We start from the raw sequence: 16,590 nt of genomic DNA, 5'->3' as shown, positions 1-16,590 counted from the left end.
GATATATTTTAAGAGAGATTTTTTCTTTTTTTTTTTCATTCATTTATTTATTTTATTTTAGTATGAATGTGATAATTCATCACCATTACCTAGTGCCAACTACTTTGTGGCAGATTGTAATATCTATCAATAAATAAAAAGTATTTTAAAGAAAGTTGGATAAAAATCTGGCGGTCCAGTGTGATTCTGTTTAAACCAACTCCTTGCATAACTGTTGCTCTAGTAACTGTACTTCCGTACAAAGTACTGCAATCCTGACTGTACCACTGCAGTGGTACAGATATATTGTTTTTTTTTAATATAATGTTGTTAGCAATAAACGCAACTGTGCTTTTCCAGGTTATTGTGCAATTAGTAAGAGATGAGTAATTTAACAATACGAAAAGAAGAAGCATCGATCTGTTTTGAACTGTATATCCCTGTAATACTTCAGACATTTTAGACTTCTTATTCATTTTCATTTATGCTATAAACCCTATCTTTCGTTTTATACGTATTTTGAGACCTGATTATTAAGAAATTTTTATTAATGTTGTATTAAATTTTAAAAAATCCATCTCTTTCCCTTAAATACCGAGTCAGCGGCATTATATTTTTAGCAGGGTCATATTAATTTTTTTTGTAATATGATCCTGCTAAAAAAATAATCACCCCTACACCACTTAAGTCCACTAGGTGCCATGACTCATGACCGAGCGATAGAGACTTATGTTCGAAATGCATCATAATCCAAATTGAATTATTTTTACTCTACATTTAAGGAGTACAAATAAAGAACATCGCTTAAAATCTATGATGTTGAGTACGTCAAAATTAAACAAAAGAATTTTTGATGAAATTGTTCTATATGTCTTGTAAAAAACTTCTACATGACCTTACTGCTGCTAGCAATGAATCAGTCCTTAACCTCACCGAAGAGTCTTATGGGGTAAAACTGACAATGTTAATTGAGTTAAAGGTATATGGGAAAGGCCATTGACTAAGGGAAAACGACCACGCTAACAACTGAGTTTAGTTTGGACCGCATACCGGATCACCCCAGGCGAAGTCAAGAAATTGGCAACGGATATAAAAAGTTTTAAGAAATGGTTCATGGCTGCCGACACCATAAGGTATATGTGTTGGTTGGGGAAGAAGGGGAAAAGCTAAGACTTTTTTTTTTTTACGCCAGAAAAGTTAGAAGAAATATTAGTTACCAGGTGTGGCCACAGCTATGGGTTCCTAATATTGAGACTTGCCAACGTAACTGCCACTCCTCGCTCTCGTCTATACCCTACCACATTCCTAATAATTAATTTTGTATAAAATATTAATTATAATAATATACCATGTTAATTTTATATAATTTTGGATAAAAATTAATCAATTGATACTGTCCGATTTAGCTGTAGGAGAAATTTTAAATTAGTGTAGACATGGCCCGCTATAAATTATATCAAATTTCATCGACAACTTTCGCTAATTAATGCTAAAAACTAAATTACTTGGCACGCCTATTTATTCAACAAAAGCTCGTCTGGTAGATCTTATTCTTAATCGACTAATCATTAAGATTGTATTAAATATCAATATTTCTGAATATAAATATATAAAAAAAATTGATTTCCAGAAAATACTATTTTTTGTATAGAAAAAAATATTGGAATACAAAAAAAAAAGAAATAGTGAGAAAGCTTTTCTGACCCATGTACTTGATAAACCATTTTTAGTAAATCGATGCCCACATGACCCATCATGATCCATTTGAAATGGATACTCAACGTCTGTTATTATCTATTTTCCAAAACCAATAGTTTTATTTATTTAAATAAAAGCAAGGATATACTTGTTGTTAACTTATATTACCAGAAATCATGAATTTTTATTATATAGACCAGTTATTATCGTTATAATTAGAGCAATTCTACTTTAATAAGAAATGCTTGGATCCAGAAAGAAACAGGCCTCACTGACACACTGAAGATGAAAAGAATGAGCAAATGGTAATGGGCAGGGCATCTCCTTCGATACGAAGATGACAGATGGTTAAAAATTGCTACAGAATGGACTCCATACGACCTTCAAAGAAGAAGAGGACGTCAAAAGAAAAGATGGAGCAATATGTTCAAGAGGATGGCAGGACCCCTCTGGTGGAGAGCTGCTAGGGACAGGGATGTCTGAAAGAAGAAATGGAAAGAACTCGCCTCCCAATAGGGCTGGTCACCTCGGAAAGTGCTGACTATTACTCCCAAAAGGGAAGGGCTATGCAGGAAAGGATACAGAAAGATGGAAAGAAAATGGATAGAAGATGTTTTGTCAACTATTGTATATATTTATATAAATTTTTTTCCTCACTATCTTCTTTAATTGTTTATATTATATTTTGTAATGATTTTAATTTATTGCATAAATAAAAGGCTATTTCATTTCATTCCTTCATTTGCATCCGTGTCACTGATCGTTTCTGTAGGTAATAAATCCAGACCCAGGATCCACTCAGATCTTCCTGTTGTAATTCCATGTTTAAAATACTGAAACACCTCTCGGAAATTCCTCTACCACTGCAGACCAGACAGCTTCCCCTCTCCCAGACAACTTCGTGACTCTTAGAGTCAAATTTATTCAAGAACTGTCGCTTCGGTTTCTTATTCCATTCCTTGCTATAAATCAGCGCTGCTGTTTCGACACCATTCGTCTTCTTCAGGACTAATAACTGGAAGTTATGCTGACGTGTGAATGGAGGGACCTTTTGGTTGTGATGAGTGGGTGCCGGGAGCTAACGGTCCATGTTCCGACGGGGTTTGACTGCTCAATCCCCGGTCAGTGCTTCTCATTAAGTTTGGGCACTGATCGACATCGTTACCCAACTGCGGAATATCATGTCAGATAATTGGGTTCGGATCACTGAACAAGTTTGGTACGATATTCTAAGAAATTGCTCCGAAACCTAATTCGAATAAATTTGTGACATTCTTTATTCGGAATTTCAATTAAATCTTCAATTATTAAAGTATCATTTAATTTTCAAAACTTGGTATTGTCATAAATATCAGTAATTAAATAATTAGTAATTTAACCAAATTAAATAATATGTAATTTAATTTGCAATTCGAATTCGATCAAAACGTACATACTGAATGTGTTAAATTTTGTTGTCTGTTGAAATATGCAGGGTATATTGGCTATTGTTGTTTATTATTTATGAAGGGGTAGTATCATTTTTTTTTCTGAAATAAAAGAATATTTGGAACCAGGCTGGTTGTGATTTCAATGTGCAGCTCCACACCACACATTTTGAGCCGAAGGTTGTGTGTACATCAAAGTGAGCGCGTGCTCAAGTGAATACGCAGTCGAGTTGGGTCAGCCCGCACCGAATGTCCTCTCTTCACTCCAACAGCCAGTTCTCTCCTGTTGGCGCTTTATTTATCAATCTCGTGGAAAGTTATTTACGCCTTTACTTGATTGAAATTGATTATTTTAATTTTACTTCTTTTTAATATTTAAGTCAAATGGTATTGCTTACATAAATTTTATTATAATTAGAAAAAAGGAGAAAGAGAGAAATGTCTACTCTCATTAAAATAAAAAACGGTATTTTATTAACGGTAGCTTTATTGAAAACGGAAGTTTAGACTTAAATTGAATGTTAAAATAAGTGAACATTAATTAAATTATGATTAATTAAATTATATGTGAAGTTTCCATAGTTTTCAGGAAAGTTATCGCTGGCTTAAGGGCAAATACAATATAAAGTATGGTAGTGCGGAGGTCGACACAAAACAAGTTGTTGTGTCTAGTCTCTCCCTTGGTATATAGGATCAGGTCTAATATATCGGATAGGAAGGTCACTGATCCTAGTTGTTTGTTGCTTAAAGGCGTAAAACCCTCTGGTCATCAACGCCTAACTGATCCTAGTTTTGATCATCTTAAAAATACAGTTAGTAAAAAAAAATAAATGAATAAAAAAAACATTCATTTAATCTTTATTTTTGAAGAATCTTTATTTTAAAATATTCTTAGTCTCTTAGATTCTGTTTATGAATTAATTATCTTTCATTTATTTCTATTTCTCTTTTTATATTAGTCTATACAGTGACAGTGTTACTATCAACAAAGTTATATATATATACAGTTATATATACCATATATGCTTACATATGTACTTTTTATATAATTTGTATTTACATGAAGTTAATTTTTTTATTTATAATAATTTATTTTCCCTCTTCTCCATACTCTTACTTTTCTCAGCAGATAGAATTTCACTGAGAGAAGTAAACATCATTCCATTATTTGCACAGAGGCAGATAGGATGTTTACATTTGTGACAGTGTGTTGTAGTAAGAGCATGATTTTTTTTTTTTTTTTTGCTGGAGAAACAGTTGTGAGAGCACGAAGTAAAAAGCGTCCAAACTCGTTTTTATCTTTCTTGTATCGTCCGTAACTTTCATATTTATGTTCAGAAGTGCGCTTGGACATGGTGAATGCGTATTTTATCTTGAAAACTATATTTATATAATACTTTTGTTGCTTTGGAAAATATTTTTTTTGATTAATTTTGCAAACAAAATTGAAGTAACTATTTCCTAATTGAATTACATATATTGAACTTTTATAAAATCTTATCTTAATTTAAAATAAATGTTAATTTTACTCCAATAGATCAGTATAGGTTTGTGGTACATTCTTTACTTTTGGACCCATTAATGGCAAGACCAATAATGTATTTTCAAGGTGTTTCAGGTGACTGTAAATTGGGTCTAATAAGGGGAGTGTAAATATTTTATTTAAATGTTTAAAAGATTATGCTGATTTACTAATGGTTTGGAAACTTCAATTAACATTTGTTGCATATCTGCAGTGGCCCTTTGTGGTTACAAGATATCCACTCTTTGATTATATTGATCACATAAAGATATTTATATAAGATATCCTCACATACATTAAACTGCTCTATAGAGCAAGTATAACTATAATGGTTCCTTAATTACAGGCTTACACTTACATTTTATTCATTTTAATTTAATTGTTGCGGTCATTCCAGGTTTGAATTTGGTCAATTTAAAGTTTTTCACAATTCTAGATTTTCCAATAAAGTTGAACTATACTACCTATCCAATAGATTGGATTTACCATGCTAGAATTCTTATACATTTAATGCAAACTTAACCTTCACAGAAGAAGGTGGGGAGTTGGGAAAACCCAAGACAGCATTTTTGTTATTCCCAGGAAGTGTTGAGGACCTGTTTGGAGGGGGGAGGGGGAGATTTTAGTAGTTGGAAATAAAACGCACTGTGGTGTTATTTCACCTCGCATTATAGTTTCTGATACAATGTTTTAGGTTTTGTCTACACTTTTTGCTAAAGGATCTTGTAGTTTAAAATTAACTATTGTATTACACATTAATTATACAGTTAAAATCATATTAAAAGTTGACACTTCGACTGAAACATAACGACGTGAGGAGTTTTTGAATTAACCTTTTTTCTTCTTGTTTGCTTTTAATTTACTTTAATTTTAAATTTAATTAATTAATTCATATTTTAAGTAGTCCTGTAATAATATTTTTAAAAAAACCTAAATTCGTAGTACAATTATCAATTTAATTACAGTTTGAAATATTTTATACCTAGAGTCATAAATTTTTAGGACTTCTGAATAAGTTATATTCACGTTTCGTCTTTAGTTTTTTACTTTTCAACGGAAGATGGACAAGATAAGACTTTTAGCACTTGCTCCGCATGCAAAGAGGCCGTCTGCCGCCGAAGGGTTTATGGCATCTACCTTAGCAAACTCGTAACTGCCATGCCGTCATTTGAATCCAGCCTTAGTAGTTTGCTCGACTGGAATTTCGTAGTAATCCAACAGAATTAAGACTTGACCTTCGCGCCATGGTCAGAATAGGGTGGTAATCTATTACACCCCGTATATCAGAAAGACCGGTTAGTTGGTGAAAAAAAAATTCCAAACGCAAATTACCAGTATGCTAAGAACATAGGAAGATCACAAAATATTATTTTGATTCTTTTAAAGGGCCTCAATGTTTTATATTTACTGTTTGATTTTCTTTTACTTTATCAGCCTATTCTAGTCATTAATAAATTTTATATCATATGCACTATTAAACGTATTATTCCAACAAGGCAAAAATTCAGTGTTAAAAGTGGTTCAATGTTCTTCATATGGGACTTTAATTCATGTGAAGATTATAAAATCAAAAAGTAACCTAAACTTTGTTGTTTACGCTCGTTAAAATTTTATTTCTTTATTTTTTTTTCCTTTTCATTTTCTTGATATGAATTTATTTCTTAATTTAAGTTTAAACAAGTGAATATCAATAAATATTATTTAAAGTAAATTACATAAATTTCAATGTTTCGCTTATTCGCATAAGACTACCAATTATTTACAGTTAGGAGAATCCTTTAGATAATTGGACTCCATGCGAGCATTCAAACTTAATAATAAGAGTTTTGTATGATATACTTGTAATAGCTTTTTATTCATTAACCTTCGTGTAAATACATGCATTAAGAATATTATAGTAAGTTCTCGACAATTTTTTCAAAATTGGTTTTATCAAATCTTTATGTATGTTTACGGGATGTGAAATTTTATTGCAAAAAAAAATAAGACAGAAATGAAATGGTAAAGTTGTTTGAAAATTTTTCATACGTTTGTACGTATTTAAGTATTTATTTTATTTCATTGACTATACATAATGACCAAAAAAATGTCTCTGGTGGTCTTTACTCCCAACCTCCTGGTATGTATAACTATATTTCACTTTGTGATTTAATACTGCATGTTTTATATTTAACCATTATTTATTACTGCTAACAATGGGAAATGGTTAAATACTTCAAATATTTCAAATCAAAGAAACCTTAGAGGAAGATTTTGTGAAAATACGTTGGTACGTATTTAGGAAACTATATTATTTACTTTATTATACATAATGACCAAAAAAATGTATCTGGTGGTCACTAACAGCCAACCTCGTGGTATGTGTAACTATATTTCACCTTGTGATTTAATGGTTATTAATAATAATCATCATACCTTCAGATTTACTAGGTTTATATCGAAAGAATCGACTATCTTCCCTACCCCATTTTCCAAATACTACTGGAACACTTACTATATTGGGTATATATAGCTTATCATCATTTGGTCGTACAGAATTTTATAGCATGGCTCCCATCATCTTTTCCTTCATGGCTTGTAACTCTTCTAGGTCTGTCATATTTCAAGCACCTCTGCCAAACATGCATTATATTCAAAAAAGAATATTTATTTGGTGATATAGCTAGAAAGGAAAAAAAAAAACATTGCTTATAATAAATAATTCTAAAGTACTTGTCCAATTAATCCTAATTAGGGTACACATGAATCTGTACTCCATCAGCTCCTTACTATGCAGTGTGGGTGGGTACTGAGGAATTGCTACAATATCGGTAAAGGTTAATCCTGCCCCAACCTTAGTGAAAGTACCCCTATCTATTTACATCTTCCTTCTCCTGTGAGTAATACTGTCTCAATGTGAATAATATTTTATTATTATTCTATTATTTGCTTACCTATTTTTTTCTTTTTATAATTTTTGTTTCGTATCCTTACTATCAAAACTAAGTATTTATGGAATAATTTCATTATGAAATCAATTTTAACGGGCATTACAAAAAATACACAACCAATAAAAAAACATTACCGCATTTTTCTCCTTTTTAAGATTTGATAAGATGGCCACGAGACCAGCTAATGTAAAATGTCATTAGAGTGCTACCAATGGGTAGTTTCTCTACACGCCTGTAACGGTCCAATTTAACTTAGATCAGATTTACTAAATGTATTATAATGTACAGTTGTAAATAGCAATAAATAAATATTAAAAAAAAAAAAAAAAGGTTTGATATTGATATTCTAGTTCGAAAAATTAAAAATTATATTATTGACGGCTGCGTTTATCTTGAAACTATATACATTTCAGCTTGAAAAATGTTAAAGAAACGATGTTTTACTAAGCGTGGGTTAGGTTGGAAATTCGGCACTAATAATATTACAAAAACTGTTACGTATCTGAGAATTGTACGGAAATCTCACAATGGCGTTTTAAATTTCCATTTATTTTTCTCAAGAAGGCATTAAAGACAGTTATATTTATTCATTCATCTGTTGTTATCAAAGCTATATTTAATATGAGGAAGGAGAGAAAGTAAGAAAATAACTGAAAAAACCTTAATAACATGAATACTGCAGTAATCGTGGATAGTAATTCAAGAAATTAAAACGTAAGAATACAATGGAGAGAATCTCTTGAGAGATTGCTAATCATTCAGCACGATGAAATTTTGATTATGATTAAATCAATCTATCTGATTAATTTTACTTTCACTAGTCGATGTATGTTTGGTATACTGGACTTTTTGAAGCAAAGTACAATTATTTTCTATTGATTTTTTTTTTTTTTTGCAATATAATTTCTCCATCATCAAACAAAACGAGAATGGTGATTGTTCGAAGAAATCATTTCATTTACCCCTTATAGGGCACACTATTTAACGATTAAAATTTTATCAAAAATTATTTTAACTTGTTTAAATTTGAATTCTTGAAGATATTTGTATGCTTAATATCTCCTGAGAACTATCTCGCATGTTTTGTAGATCTCGTGTAGTAGATTAATAATCTTCTTTCTTATCATTTAATATCCTTCTCATTTATACTATAAATATATTTTTCTTCCAGTCTTCGTCATAACTCATCTATTTCTTTATCAATTGGATATATGCATTTCAACAAGTGCAAGAAGCAATATTTCTTGCTGCTCCTGGACATAATTTTAAGATGATGTTCTGTTGCACTCCTGTTATTTTGAGCAAAAACCTTATTAAAAATATGCCACATTCGTTGTACAATAGCTACAAAATGCAACCACTGATTAGTTTATGAAGATATGAAGATATACTTTATTACGCCTCCGTGAAATGATTGACAGATGTTTATGAGTTGTATGCTATTTCGTGTGTGCATAGATAAGGAATGGGGGGAGGGTAGATTAAAACTGGAGAAAGAGTGATATGAATGGAACTGGCTGTACACGTTTTCAGTAATTAGCACAGTTGATGTTATCAATACCTTCGACACGTGGTGATATAAAAGGGGAATATAAAAGCTTGTGCTACCTTAAAAAAGGATGGTAATACACGTGTTTAAGCGGGTAACAAAGCCGTAAATCGAAATTACATAAGCATTTAAAGTATTTATTTATATTATTAAATAATGGCATTTATTGAGCCACAAACGTTATATGATAACTGATGAATGGTCAGAATTATGAAAATAATTTTAGTTTTGGTTGAACTGTTAATTAAAATCATCCTCCAATCAGTCGATACTCAAATCGATGTAAAAGAAAAGTATTTAAAATTACAAATTTTTGGATTTTGTTTGCATTCGAAAACTTTCAAGCATATTGCTGAAAGGAAACAAAGGGTCAAGCTTAATGGTGTTTCACGATTACAACTCATTTATAACAATAAATCGTAACAATCTGAGACTACGAGAGATTATTCATGAATCTGCAAAATTATTTTTTCACTATCGAAACATAAGCTAATCGAGTTTAGTTTCAATCTGAATACAAAATACTATCCCATAAAGCCCCTGTTGTGTTTGCACTTATTATTCAAAACAATTAAGCCATCCGATTCGCTTCTTAATTACCTGAGGAACAATCAATTAGCCCATATTTAATAAAATAACTGAAGGACTGCTGAATTATTCAGCGTGCGCCCGGGGGCTTCTCATCAGTATTCATCGCCTTTTCATCAATCCTATTACTCTGCATAATTGACGGGGTCCAAATAAAGGCGATTGCAAATCGTTATGAGTACAGGCTTTGACCTTGGGTCATGGATTCAGTCTAACATCTCACCAATTTAAAATGTTATTCAATACTTCATTAAAACCAAAAATTGAGTTTTCATTTATATTTTGATATGAGATATATATAGTTGACCGTAGATTAATGATTGGAGAAGTTTGTTGGGTGGTGCGGTCAGCAAAGAATAGAACAAAACCATATTTATTTATTTTATGCCGACGTTTCGATCTGAGCTTCAGGTCTATAGAACAAAAGAGATAACACCTTTTAGAGAAACATAAAATTGAAAAGGAATAGTATACTAATATGGTAAAAAATTGATAACTTTTTTTTTTTTACTATTCAATTATCAGTTATCAATTTTTTATCATTTATGATTCAATTCAATATTTTGTATAATTTCAAATTTGTTTGTATACTATGGTACTAGGTTTTAGGTTGTATACTAGGTTTTGTTTATTTATGTTGTTCTTTGCTGACCGCACCTCCCTGACAAACTTCTCCAATAATTAATATTTTGATATTATATTTACATTTAAAAAATAAATCATGAAAAATGCTTCTTAAAATATTACATATTAAACAACCATCTTTTAGAATCATCGTAATTTCCACCACTATTCTGCCTGCTCTAATCATCCGCGAAATTCTCCTAGAAGTCAGAAACCAAGAGCCCGAGAAAGTTGACTTTTGGACAGCTTATCAACTTATAATATGCAGCTTTTTAGCTCTTACGTTCCTCTGGTTTCAGGCGTCTGTGATGCGTTGTTAGAATATCCTGAGGTAATAAATACATATGAAAAAATAAGAATATAAAGGTAACGACAATAATATTTATTTTGAAAAAAAAAAATTATTTCTTTCTAATTTTATATATTTATCATTTTATTTTGTATATCATTTTATTTTTTTATTTATTTTTTTCATTTAAGGTGAATATTTGGTTTCTATAAGCTAATTTATCTATCAGCTCCGTCTAGATTTTTCTATCTAAAACCCATTCTTATTCTGCTCCCTGTGCAATACTATATTTTTCCTATTCTTAAACTCACATCTTTTTTTGTCTACCTCGTCTTTATCTTCCCTTTTCTTCTATTGAAAATATTTGTATCAGAGTTCTCGATCTTTTGATATTTCTTTTCTTTTTTTTTTTTTAATAATATTTTTTATTCGACGGTGTCTTTTTTTCTGAAATTATGAAAAATTATGTTTTATACTCATATTAACATTTATTTTCATAAATGATTTCTGATAAAAGATTTCTCTTTTGTTAAAATATATTTTTGGCACATAAAAGAGATATTTGTTGTGGAATAGAAATTTTCCATTAGAAGCCGGGGAAAGTAGCTTTAGTTTCCCAGACCCTGTGACATCCGTTAATTAGGCTGGAAAACAAGAGACACTTTCACACTGGAAATTTCTGGCTTAGTATTCTCTTTGTTAATGTCAATGCCACCGGTTCACGAGATTGTGATTTATCAGGCACGGTGGCATAGTGTGAGTGTCAGCTTATTATTTAGGTATTTCAATTTAGATGGCAAAAATTCATTGTGATTCTAAAGAAAATTCATATTTATTCATCGTGGATTGTACAGGTTATAAATAAAAAAGTCATGTGATGAAATAGTTCAAAATTTTAGATATTATTATTATTATTATTATTTATTGTTAAATTTTGCCGCCATATAAAATTGGAGACAAACCCCAACTACGCTACGCCACTGATCTGGTATAGAAATTAAACTTTACTAAAAATATGCCTATATTTTACGAGATCTTTAAGAAACCCTTAATGTTGGTTATTGAGTAACGATGTTTCGACAAAGCTTCCAAAAATAAAACTCTATCTTTCAACATTTATTCATCCTAAACCAGCACGTATTTTCAATTACGCATACTTTTCTAGCAAATATGCTATCTCTAAATGTACCTCTCTTACCCCTAGCGTGTACCCTTCGAAATATTTCTATAGGCCTGAAAGATGTCTGTCAATCTGGCGTAAGTCTTGACTGATGGAAGTCCAACGAGTCTAACTCATTTGTGCAACCATCTACCGCTGCCTAGCGGTACAATGGGGTTTACGATCTTGTATCCACCATTAACTGAACTTCGTAATCCACTTAGCTCATTTCTAATTATTGCAGCGAAAGGGTATATGAGGTGTATGATTGGCATTTATTCGAGAATGTAGAGCATAAAAGGAAATGTGCGCTTACGTAAGCTATGGGCTGGAGTTATGGTACATTAGACTTCTTGAAGAGTTTCATAACTGATCCTCTTGAATTAAGCATCTCTCATAAATACATCCTAAATGGCCTCTCTTCTCTATTAAGTAGATGAGATTACGTATGTGAGTGACATTGAACCTTTTTCTCTCCCATTAAGTTAGGTGAACTAACTTAATGAATTTTACCAGTAATTCTAAAATAATAATCGAGAACTTATCAGAATTTTTCTATTTGTACTTACTTTAAATAATTAACTTAGAATCCCTGCTACTTCAGTGATGTATAAAACTCCATTGAAATACTGGAAAAAAATCGTATGAATATCTATGTATTAAATAAATCAAAAATTGTTGTATCCTTTTTTGTCTCAACACTTTTATTTTTCACCAGTCCAGCGTTTCAGCCATTTTAGCCATCCTCAAGGACATCTAAATTTTTAACAGCTTATATTATATCTTAATTTTTAACAGTTATAACAACAACATTATTCACCAATAATATAACATACCTTCAATTATAATTTCTTCCTCTCATTAATTTAAAATTTCTTTTGCAGGCTATTCTGCCCAGGTCATTTCCTTTATTATAAGTTAAAAGCCTATTGAAAAAGTCAATTAATAGAGAATCATATTTATTATTAATAAGCTTACTAAGCTTAAGTTTAGTTACCTATTTTTTAAAATTTAGATCATTAATATTTAATTTTTCTTATATAAGATTATCCACAACAAATACACTACCATATAACAAACCATTTATAACCTCCCACTCTCACAGGTCAGCCTTGTTTTATAATTAATTTATTTTATTTTAAATTGCATTTTTATTCTATTTTATTCTAAATATAATATAAAAAATATAATATTTTTATTTATTCTAATTCTCAAAATTCCATATTACATTTAATTGTAAATAGTAACAAATTTCTTCATTTATTTTTATAAATTTATTTTGCTTAAAATCTCTGCATGTTGGTTTAAATTCTTAGTATCTGTTTTAAAATTAATTGTGTAATTGATGTTCTCTGATGTATAAATTGACGCAAGTATTTTTCTTTTGTACAAATTGTTTTCTTTATGTAAAATTATGGTGTTATCAAAATCAAAATTATGTTGATTTTTGGCTTTATGCTGTACTAATGCTGTTTTATTTGCACCCTTTTCTTTATTTCTTGTATCATTTTTGAGTTGATATATTCTATCGATCTTTTTATGTTTATACTAAAAAAAAAAACTGTTTCATAAAATAAATTGTATCCAAGTTAAATCTCAAAAGAATCTTTATTTTTTCAAAAGTCCAACGTTTCGGCCAATTAGGCCATCATCATGGTCATTTTAAATACTAATTTACTACTCACATCAATAATTCAAAAAAACTTTTTGCAGGCTATTCTGCCAAAGTCATCAAATTCATTGAAATTTTGTCATTCTTCACATTAAATTTTAAAACTTTTCAACTTAACACTCTTATCACTTTCTTATCACAACCAGTTGTTTGTATTTATTTGAGAAATATATCTTATAACTACAATTGTATGTTGTTAGTAATGTTACTTATTGAGACTTATATTATTATTAATATTATAGGTTTTATTTATTTTATCCGGGCTTCTTGCGCATAATGGCGACTGTACATTTGTCGAAAATTTGTATGATTTATTTATTAATATATTTTTATTTTATGACACCTAATATATATTTAGCTAATATGTTTATTTATTTTTTCAGGTAATTATCTCCGTAGTTGCGAATATCCGTTCTATCCATAGTTAGTGAGTATTTGTTTATTTATTTTATTATTTGTTTTTAATTTGATTTTATTCTCTTCTATTCATCAGTTTCGCGCTATTCATTATTAAAACTAAAATTTTAATTGTATATTTAGTAATGTATTATTTGTACGTGTATGGTTACACATGCTTAAAATATAAATCCATTAAATTAGGGATAATTTACTGTAAGTGTGATTGTTCGTGTTTTTGCGGTCATGATAGATTTTAACTTTAAGTGGATTTATGAAATTGTTATAGCTGGAAATTGATATTCTCGTATTATCAATTTTCAGTTATCTTATTGCTTATCTGTCTATAGCTTACTCCTTTTTTTCTTTATCTTATATTAAAATGTTTTTATCATTAAAATTAATATTTTTTTTTTAAATTATGAAGAAGATAGTTAGGGGTGCGATCACAAGAAAATTGTTAACAACTATTTATTTGCCGAAGATTTGCCCCACTTTGTAGAGCTTCATCAGGGCTAATAATATACAAAAATATTTTGACATAATAGTATAGTATAGTAGATACAAAAAAGGTAGGTTGAGGTAGGGTTTTTTTTTTTATTTTATTTATTTATTTATTTATTGATATTTACAACTGTATAAAAAAAATACAATAAGTAAATTTGATCATAATGACACAATGATATGATACAGGTTGTAGAGAAACTACCCAGTAGTGGAACTCTAAAAACAGTTTACAATATAAGGTCACGAGGCCATCTTCTTTTCAGGCGCCTCGGAGGATTGCCAGGAATGGAAGAGGAAGCAAGGTTAGAAACTAGTGGGTTTGGGTGGTTAGGGAGTTTATTATGGAAGGAATAATATCGGGTTCGGGGTAGGAGGTAGGGTTAAAATTATGTGAATGGCCGAAAAGAGGAAATAAAAATAGTATTAATATAAAATATAGATATAAGTTTTCACTAAGCATATTAAGAGCAGTTTTCGGAATATTCGTTTTTCAAGGAAAATACGTTTGAAAATGCATAAGTACCGCAAATTATCCAAAATTTCACCAAATATATTAATATAAAATAAACTATGATAAGAATATAAAAAACAATTACGCAAATTATTAGGTTAAAAATGAACAGAAGAGGTAATAATGCGTAAAATAGAAGAACAGATATGAGAAAACAACATTTAACACACTAAAAGGTGGAAAATAAAGAAGTAAGGTGAGATTATATAAATGTTGAGAAAGAATAAAAAAGTAAAAGTATAGTTTTTTTTTTGTATCTTTTAGCCTTGATGAAGCTCTACAAAGTGGGGCGAAACGTTAAAAAATAAACATTTGATAACTATTTTTGTTTTCTTTTGACCGCATCTCTGACCATCTTCATAATTTAAATTAATACGGTCAATTATATATCTATATATAAGTATTTGTTTTTATTTTTTTTTAGGGGCATGTCTATTATTATAAAGGTACAGTCTGTGCATAATAAAATTAATTTTTCTACTCTATTCCAATTTATTCCTTTTTCCTAATTTAAATCAACATTTAAGACTTCATTTGGGCTTTTAACATCAGAATAAGACATGACTTCAATGAGAGTTTTCTTAAGAAGGATTTGCTAACCTGAATCGATTTTAGAAATTCATTCTCAGTGCGAATTAAGCCGACGGAGGAAAGTGTCGCCAGTTACTAAAGAGGGCAGAGAAAAGCCCACCCGCACGATCGGACGGTGTAGGATGTTGGAAGATATTTTTATTCCCTTTTATCACGAAGCTAGAAAGCGTTAGTATCCGGTTGTGCTGCATTGATTGCTAATTTAATCATTTATTAAATAGAAAAACTCTGTGGTCTGGTATTTCTAATAGTTGGAAATTAAAATCTTCTAAAGTGAGTTCTCCTCTTAGCTTCGATCCATAAAGAAGCGCATCCTTTTGTACGATTCATTTCTGAGTTACATGATTAACAATATGCTAGTAAAAAAAAAAATTATTGAGTTAAAAGTTCAGTCGAACAGTTTTAGATGTAATTTTAAAAAATCGTTGCAATTATGTAAATACATTAAATATGTAATTAACACGCACACAGACAATTTTGCGAGGGTATTTCTTTATAGGGCACCTCAAAAGGTGTATTTCCATCGAAAATTGGAATACAATATTTCGCACGATCCCCACACTCCCCTCACTATATGTTCCATTAACAGGTAAGTGAAAGTAAAAATAAAGTGAACTATTATGATTCACAGATTAGGAAAGATTGCTATAAAATAGAAAGAGAGAGGTTAAACCTACAAGACTGGGTTCGTTGAAGATAAGAGAGGCAACAAACCTTGCAATAAAGGTTTGCAGTTGGTCTCGTATTAGTTTCTGTTACCATTAAAAGTTTAAACTTGTGATTGTGTTAAAGCGTCTTGAAAATTTGGTAAGCATCAATTTAAGTTTCTTGTATGACTTACATATTGGAAGAAGATGAAATAAAATTTATAACCTTATAAATTCTAAATAAACTTATAAATTCTACTTGTGTAGATGTTGTTATTGGAAGTTGTTCATGGGGAAGTTGGAGGGAAATTAGAACTTTTAAGTAAAGAGAACACAAATAATAAGTAAAATATAGCTTATTTTTTAAATCAATAATTTTTTTCCAAATTATTATAAAAAATTGAAAATAAAGTTTGTTTATAATTTTTTTTTCTCATCTCCGCATCCTCCCTTTCCTTCCCTAAGAAAATTCTTAAACATGTTGATTCCCAACTTATGTAA

General features: G+C 30.1%; 1 protein-coding gene across 2 annotated transcripts in view; it reads left to right on the top strand.

The window, feature by feature from the left end:
* LOC106683434 (whirlin) overlaps positions 1–16,590 on the top strand; it is a 305,158-nt gene that overhangs the window by 225,415 nt on the left and 63,153 nt on the right. The window contains exon 1 of one of the 2 annotated variants that reach the window (XM_067048757.1): positions 13,835–13,864. The exons of the other annotated variant lie outside the window; for it this stretch is intronic. The gene's annotated coding sequence lies outside the window, so the exon portion shown is untranslated. Of the gene's footprint in view, positions 1–13,834; positions 13,865–16,590 lie in introns of those variants that run through there. 2 annotated transcript variants of the gene reach the window in all.

This window comes from Halyomorpha halys, unplaced genomic scaffold (assembly GCF_000696795.3).
Source record: "Halyomorpha halys isolate HHAL.00 unplaced genomic scaffold, Hhal_1.1 Scaffold483.1, whole genome shotgun sequence".
Classification (NCBI taxonomy): Eukaryota; Metazoa; Arthropoda; class Insecta; order Hemiptera; family Pentatomidae; genus Halyomorpha; species Halyomorpha halys.
The sequence above is the reverse complement of the archived record's forward strand: the minus strand, read 5'-3'. Positions and strand labels throughout refer to the sequence as shown.